Consider the following 8,877-nt stretch of genomic DNA (forward strand, 5'->3'; position numbering starts at 1 on the left):
ACATAAGGTTTTGCATTGAAGGTTCATGAATTGAAAGCTGGAGGAATGTGAGATCATGTCTGGCATGGATTGGTTAGTGGACAGGAGTTACTGAACTCTAACTTGGATGGGTTGGGCTAGTCAGCTACTGTACTGTATATACCACAGTTTGCAATGGCTTCCTGTGCACTCTGGGACCATGGCTCATGGCTCAGACCAAGGTGACAAGGTCCTTGCAGTGTGAAAAAGATGAGGATGATGACAGGAAACTATTCAGAGCATGAATGCCCCTTGCCAATGCTTCCCTTATGACATGAGCTGATTAGATAATTAATAAATCAATAGATAATTAAGGGTGGGTTGTTGGGTAACATTAAAAAAATGGTGATTCTAATTCTTTACCCAGAAGAGAACAATACATGTTAATTGAGAAGTTGTGGCACCACATTGATTAAATTCATAGAAACTGCTTTTATCAACGGTAGCAATTCGGATTCCATCCAAAAGGTGGAACAAGGCCAGTGAACCACTGAATAGTACTATGTTTCTGAATAAGATGAATCTAGATATAAATTACTGCAAAATTAAGGCCCTGTATCTGAAATAACTGAAAATACATTTTTAAAAATGGGCAGTGGCAAAAACTAAAAGTAATAATTGCACTCTTAAAGTGTTATCTTTCAAGAACTGATTAATTATATTCAATAGATAATTTTCCTTTAAAATACTTAGAAAAGATAGTTTTAAAGGCACTATATAAAATAATAATAATAATAATACCATACCAAGTAAACAATGTTTTAATACTGCCTTTGTTGGTGCATACATTTCAATGGGGGAAGGAAGTTCTCTTTTTTGAAAAGATTTCCAGAATCATATGGTCAGACAACAACCCATTTCCCAACCCTGCCATTTTGGGTACCATTCAGTCTGCTTTTCCTGATCCAGGACCCTTAAATTCCACTTCATTTTTAACTAAATTTTCTTCAATCACTTTGGAAAACAAGCATCAGGGAAATCAGTTTACATGTTTTGAAGGCAAATCCGACGGCACTGCTGAAAACCTGCATTCCCTACTAAAACGTGACAATTCCAACTTTAACTTGTACTAACAAGGCTCCGTGTTTTACAGGACATCAGGTTCTGGCATCAGACCCTCCCTCTGTCTAGTACTCTGCACACAGAGTCATATTTTTCTTTCTTATTATAATTCAAATAATCAAAGTTATCCAAACACAAAGGGGACTGTGCGGTCATAACTCATTAAATGTAGAGAGGCACTTCCAGAAGACAGCCTCTCAGCAGTGGAGAGTTCCTGTTATTGTTATCAGCCTCGGTCTATAGCTCCATCCAAATGGATTTGACCTCGCTGCTCGCCACCTTGGGTAGCAGGTTCCTGTGTAGAGTGAAAACATGACCTAGCTTGGTGGAAGTGATAATGCACCATTATGTTTCAGTCTGTCTGGCCTGGAATTTTCAAACAACAATGATGTGATACTCTGGTCTGCATGAGATCTGCCAGTGTGACGATAATAAGGGAAACATCCTTGTCTATTGCTTTTGTGCGCGTGTGTGCACAGTGTCACTTGACAGAAAACAGAGCCCCAGTCCCTGCAATAACAAACCAAGCAGGATTAGTGACCCCCAGTGCTTCTCCACATGATGGCCAGCTTTCTCTTATCTAGGAATGCGCTCCTGGAATGTGGCAGTCAGACCAGAGCTGAATTTGACTGATCAAATGTATTTCTAACCTCAGAAGGCTTGAAAGGGAATATCATGTTTTTCAGGGAGTTTCAGCAAATTGACAATATTTTTCATAATCAGAGTCATGAAATTTTACCTAGTGTTGAATCACCGGAACACAGCAAGAGTTCAGATGTTAATATGAAAGGCAGCATCAGGGGTCAAGCAAGCTACAGCAACACATACTGAGTGCATTGAAAACTATGTTATGACTTTGACAGGGAGACCACAGTAGATACTAAAAGTAAAAAAAAAACAAGCACAGGGCTGTCATCTTCTCTGCATAGAATACTTTCAGCTTTAGTCTTTACACTGCTTATTATTCAGTCTTCTCTGTTGTCTCTAAATTTGACATTGTGATGCTTAATTAAAAACATTAACATAGCCTGGTATCTGGTAAGGTCCCATTGAAACCAGAACAACTCAGTCTCTGACCACCCTTTAGTGCTTCCTCAAGACACATTTGGCAACTGTGTTCTCTTAGCTACATTTAATGTCTTACTCTCTATTGCTTCCACTGTTTGCAAAGCTCACAACTGCAATATAACTTGCCAAGTGCCCTTTTCCCCTGCAAACATGGAATATGTACCAAAAGTGTGTCTCCATTACTGCCCTTTATCAACACTTTCTGCATACTCTTTTACCATATACAGTTTTCTTGCATTTTATTTGCATGGCACTTGCACTGTGATAGTGTTTATTTTTACCTTATGGTACTTGCATGATATGAAATTCAATGCGATCAACCAGGGCTGCTTCTTACTAAACCAGGAATCCACAGGAGAACTGAATATGTGATAATGTGATGTGATTGTACTTCACTGCAGCTGCCATTAAGAAATGACATCACTCTTAGTGCTGTGTTGTTGCCCTCGCTATGTGTTGGTGTGATAAAATGGGTTAGTCTGTTTGCATACTGGGCTGGTGTTCTTCACTGAATTAGTAAATAAGAGAAAACAAATAGGTTTCATGCAATTTATCCTCTGAGGTTTGGACATCAGATTTGATTTGATTTCTCGGGTTATATTACTCTCCTAAGAAGGCCAAAGGCTTCTGTTTTCAAAATAAGTTATTTTCTTTCTTATCTGGATTGCTTTCAGGAGATTTGGTGTGCCACTTTTAAAAGTGGTTGTTTGTACTGCTCTAATTCTTATCATATTACCAACAGGTTGCAATGCTGGTAATGTAATACGAGATTTTTCATGTGTTCAGATTAAAGCAACGTACGGTAGATTGTTTTTTATTAAATACATACTGTAAATGAAGCACAGACATCAGATCAATACAGACAGATTCCAGCTGTGCATTACTGCTTCAGAAGATAGACTAGTATACAGTATGGATGGGACTAATACAAAAAAACGTCAGCATCATTCAGCAACAGTACTGTGCATGCACCATAGAGCATTGGCACCACAGGGCACTTTATATGTGATCTAGCAAATTAACAAAGCTAATTTCAAAAGAAAGAGCAGAGCAACAGAAGGCCCTAGAGCCAAAACACTTATGCTAGTTTCAAGTAAGTTCTTTCAGTCAAGCACAGCCTGAGCAGTTATGAAAACAATGATGGTATTGGTATCAGATAGTGATACTAAAATACCCATGTGAAAAAAAAAACTCTTGAAATTCTAGTTGTTTACATTTTTGTATGAAAATACACTGCTTAAAGTTTCTCGACCTGCAAAAACAGCTTAATCATGAGAACTGTATACAGAGCAGAAGTGATACTTGGACGACACAGATGGAGCAAGATAGAATCCAAGTTCCATTGCGAAACAACAGTACTATAGTAGAAACATCATTTTTCTTTCTCTGTGTCTTGCACATCAGATCCAGGGAAAGTTTGCTGCTCTCTGCTCCTCTTGTACTTAATTCAAAAGCAAGTGCTTTTATCAACAATGAACGGCTTGTAACAACTCCTGTGCTGTCAATAATAAACTTAAAAGCCTTTTCCTCTCTGGCCTTCTGTACCTGCCGTCTGCCCTAGACAGCTAATCGACTGATTGGTAAGCCAATCAATAATTGCATTCCCCATGTTCATGGCCCAGACAGTCCTACAGGAATACAACAGAAAGGTTAATAACAAGGGGAGGCCATCCAACCCTTGTAGCTTATTTGGACTGAAAGTATATTGATTTAAGCAGCTCATCAAACTGTGACTTGAAGGATGCCATTGATGTGACTTCCAAAGTTTGACTTGGATATATATTTTAAATGATTCTCTTTACAGTCATGAGTTGGATTTGAATTTTATTTTCCATTTGTGTTCTTTGTGTTCCCTGGTCTCAGTTTCTCTATGACACTTGAATTATTTATTAGAATCAGCTTTGTAAGTCTTCTTCAAGATTATGATTACTTCAAAATACCTGATTGGGCACATAGTAATCAGGTTTACATTTTAAATAGAAACGAAGTTTGTTGATTGTTTGAATAGTATCAGTTGGGAAACATGACATTCAAAACTACATGATTTTCATTAAATAAAGAAAGTCGAAAGGTATAATCACATGGTACTGCAGCTATTTATATGACTTGAACGCAGCCTATCTGCAGGAGAAGTTGCCCGATAATTGAGTTGCTCTGCTTCAGCAATCAGAAAATGAATCCAGAGAAACTAGGAAAACTAGGAAACTGGCTCTGTGAACCACAGGCCATGTCCGTACTGGCCCAGGGCTGTCACATTGTCTGATCCACATACAGTATGTTATAATTTTAGACAGTGGTGGCTATAGCACAATGAATTCTAGTTCAAACCAACCCACGCAGATCAGTGGAATGACTCAGCTTGCTTTCTGCAAGAAAATCACCTGAATGTTCCGAGGCCATTCATAGGTAGCATTGACAGCTGAGAGACATAATTGTCACCTCCTGTGGGCCAGGGATCATCTTAGATTAGAGCATGGAGAGTGGTGGTGTTCTATGCACAGATATCAACCAGTTTGCTCTTTTTAAGAGGTGTGAAAAACATCCTCATTGTGAGTAGTTTGGAAGACTGTGGTTGGCATTATTCAAGCCAATTGGTAGGGTTGTGGAAATGTGGTAAGGTGGTGGATATGGGAGGGAATCACATTTAAAACACATCACAATAACACATTGAAAAAGGCAACAGCTTTTTCTGACAGGCCAATGCAAAATTGAGAACGCCGAAACATGACTTCCAAGAAAACAATGGTGAGATCTTGTCATCACCAGTTTTTTCTCCTGACCTAAAAGCACTTCCATTGCCTTCAACAGGAAATAAGTACGGATGGCCAACCTTTGCAAGCTAGTCGCTTCAACAGGCCTGTGTGTCAACATTGCCTGAGTTGTGTTAATGTTCAGAGAAATCATACCTGATACAAATGGTTACATTTTGACTGTGTTATGTTTTTTACTTAAAATGTATACAAATGAGTTGTATTTGATTTAATCAACAACTCCAACTGTTGTTTTTCTTTTGGGCATCCGCACATAACAAAATGTTCTGAACCAGTTGTATTGTTTTTGTAGTTGTCATAATGACAAACATGTCACGATTATAGTCCCTCCTCCTTAAGGGTGCTCCAGCCCTTTCACTTCAGACTTAATTCTGTGCACCTGAAACCTTTTCCCAGCCACCTTAAAAGCCAGGCGCTGACGTTCATCCTGGCTCTGCATCTGGTTTCCGCACCGTGCGAGTCCGGGACCTGGAAGCGCCTGGTCCCGTTAAGGTTTTAACCTCTGTTCCCGTTTCCTGTCCACCGGTTCCGACCCGGTTCATGTTTTAATTCCTTGTTTGGATGGATCACCTGGCTATGGATTTATTCTTGCGTTTTTGGATTCCCTCTATGGATTACTTTTGGATTGTTTGCCTCGGCCACACCTCCCCCGTGCACCAGCGCACTTTGGACACGCCCCCCTGTTTTCATCCCCGTATTCCTGCATGACTTTTTCCTAGTGTTTCCCACTTCTTCGGATTGTGTCGTCCGCATAGGGTCCGGAAAGAACTATTTGTTACAAAACACTGGTCACGGTGACCTCAGTGAAAGTGAAGTCAATCCAATGCACTGTGAATTTAAACCTAACTTAATCAAGTGATTATACTTCTACATAGATTATTTAACCAGGTGTCTTGTTAAGTTACATACATTTCTTGTCAAACGTTTTCTCCTAAAGTAGAATATATCCAAACTGATTTTATGGTCTTTGACTCCTTTATACGCAATAAACACCCATAAAGATTTAAGTTGTTATTTAAAAATAGGTTTCAGTGAAGCACACAACATTTTGTTTAAAGCAATTTTACAAATGTAGAGCAATAAACGACAACATACAGACAACACTTTCAATTAGGCATTTTTTCTAAACCTCTGTCCTACAGTCTGGGTACTCCTAATCACTAGAAAAAAGCTTTGGCTATCATGGTAGAAAAACAGACTAGTCAACTGTACAGTATCTCAAACTGTGAATATCCACAAAAAACAGTGATATGTTAGTCTATACAAAGGCACTACAGTGTTCATTATGAAATGTAACAATTTTGCATTAATACTTGAGGGGACATTGCTACTCCATTTGTTTAAAAAGTAAGTTACTGTATATACACAAACTAAATCATTTTGAACTTGAACTTAATATACATTTAAAAGAGACGAGATCCTTCTTTAATATTAGAAAATCTGAAGAACAATCAGGCTCTTTTTGTTTAGTATGTGTTACATTGTATTAACTAAAATTAGTTTTATGCAACTTTTTGTGGAGGTTGTGCTTGTATGAAATCTCTGTAATACTCTTCTGAATGAAAGAGATGAGCTTTGCTGCCCTCAAGTGGAAAGTGTGGAAAGTAATAGGAAAACAAGCAGGTTTCATGATGTTTCTACCAATTTCTTTGGCAAACGCCACTTACTGTATTTTTAGCTCTTTAAAAAAATGTGTGCAATTCCCATTACCACAATTAATATTTTTATTCTTTTGATTTTTAGCTGAAGTAGTCTGAATTATTAGTATTCTTGGTATTATTAGAGTTGGACAATCTAGTACATAATTCAAGTGTAGTACTGTAGTTGTTTTAGTTCACAGACTGCTCGATTGGAAGTGCCTGCAGAATATAATCTTGTATTTCTTGTATTTTTCCTTATGTTCTCAAATGGTTCTTTGCTTATATCTGTGTAACAGGTATTACTGCATCCTTATCTGAAAAGACAGTAGGAATGCTTTATTTCTAAGTTCTAATGTTTCCAGCAATGTTTACACTTACATTTCCATTTGGGAGCTTTTATGATTTCTGGATGATGTAAAAATAAAGTTACATTAAAAATAAAAAGTTACATCGTTCAGGTCACAGCAGCATTGTAGCTGTAACTGTGGAATTATGAAGCACAGAATGAAAAATTGTTGTTTTTCTGAATTTGGCAGGGTGCAGACATCTGATATTAAAAATACTCTTCTGCCAAGATATGATACAGTCTTCAGAAATGCCCTCTGTGACAGGACAAGTCCAACTGCAGGACACAAGGAAAAGCAGAGAATTTTGTTTGGCCCCTGTCATGGAATCCTTTTCCACCACCTTAGATGTTGGGTCCAATGAAATCTTCATAAATAATCAAGGTTTTTTTTGGAAGCTTTCGGATTTCATTACTTATAAAAATCAGTCCGTATTAATCTGTGGGGGGAATTAGCTCATCCCATCATGCTCTAATTATTCATTGTTTTAACTAACAATGTTATCTTGTAGCACACTTTGGCAGGGGTACATAGATCTAACAAAGGGGAGGACACGCGATACAGTTTTTAAAAAGGGAAAGATTTCCCAGTAGTGTAAAACCAAAGAGCCAGAAGAGCAGTAGACAGTGACTTCAGCCAGATGTCACTTTTGGGAGCACACTAACAATGTACATGCCCAAAGAGTCCCTCATCCTGTTGTCTAAAAATAAAAAGAGACAGTAGACAATGTAAGCCAAGTGTACAATCATTGTGCAATGGTCTTGAGGCCAGTCCAACACTTTGGAGACTTGCTTATGAGACTTCAGACTAAACAGTTTTTATCACTTCTTTTACAAAAACAAAAACACTGGACACATTCTACGGATAGCTTCAGTCCTATTGGGAAATAATATTTGAATAGGGGTATGGTAAGAAAAAATCATATTCTCTCCTAACCACTTCCACTTTCCTTTAAATTTCTGATTTATTACCTAATTTACAAGATAAGATCACTTTATTAGCCATATTAAATTTCTTTCATTAGGAATTTGTCTTTTCGCATACCCCAGCTTGCTCTCCATGAGACACAGGCACACAGACGGGGAGAGAGAAGCTTGGGGTCAGAGCGCAGGGTCAGCCATTTATGCGGTGCCCCTGGAGGAGCTGGGGTTAAGGGCCTTGCCCAGGGGCCCAATGGAGAAGGACAACATTGACATTGTCCACACATTTTGTTTTTCTTTGAGTGCTCCCCATAAAGGATTTGGTTCCCGTTAGACATTAAAATATAAGAAGGGGCTCCTCCAGTGAAGGCACTTACTCTGAGGTACAACCTGGTACTCTTGATTGGCTTGTTAAAGCTTGTGGGTGGACAGGTGGGAGTGTCAGAGAAATGAGTTCACAAGTCCTAGTTCTTCCTGTGAGTTGCAGTCATATGCCGAGCTCAGAAACAATAGCTTGTTCCATATTGGGATGGTGCAGAACATAAAATTATTCCTGATTCCAAGTTTGTTTACAAAGATGAAATAAGATGCTAAGGAGACAAAGCTAATTAGCCTTATTTGTGTGTAGCTTTTCCATCCAGAGACCTCAACAATATTGTTTCTGAAGGAAAAGGAGTGCAGGATGAAGAAACTAGGCTTTTTAATCCTTCCAGTCATTGGAAGCCAATACATGGCCTGAGTTTGTACTGGTGGATCTCAAGCAAGGGCTAGCTGCATTGTCTTACTAATTAAACATGGTATATTCATCTATCCATTCTCAGTCTGCCTTATTTGGATAAAATTATGATAATCTAGTACAGATATTCTTAAACAGATTAAAACAGTTACAAAGATTATACTTTTATTTGAGATTAACAGGGAATGTTTTAGTGCTCCGTATTCAGTGCTATAGCTTTAATGGATCAATTTCTGATTCAAGTTTAAAAAGCAAGGAGAGTCTAAGTCTTTCTTTTGAAGCAATCGTAACAGTATAGCAGATTATACCAATTAATTA

This window comes from Lepisosteus platostomus, chromosome 12 (assembly GCF_059453375.1).
Source record: "Lepisosteus platostomus isolate fLepPlt1 chromosome 12, fLepPlt1.hap1, whole genome shotgun sequence".
NCBI classification, from domain to species: domain Eukaryota; kingdom Metazoa; phylum Chordata; class Actinopteri; order Semionotiformes; family Lepisosteidae; genus Lepisosteus; species Lepisosteus platostomus.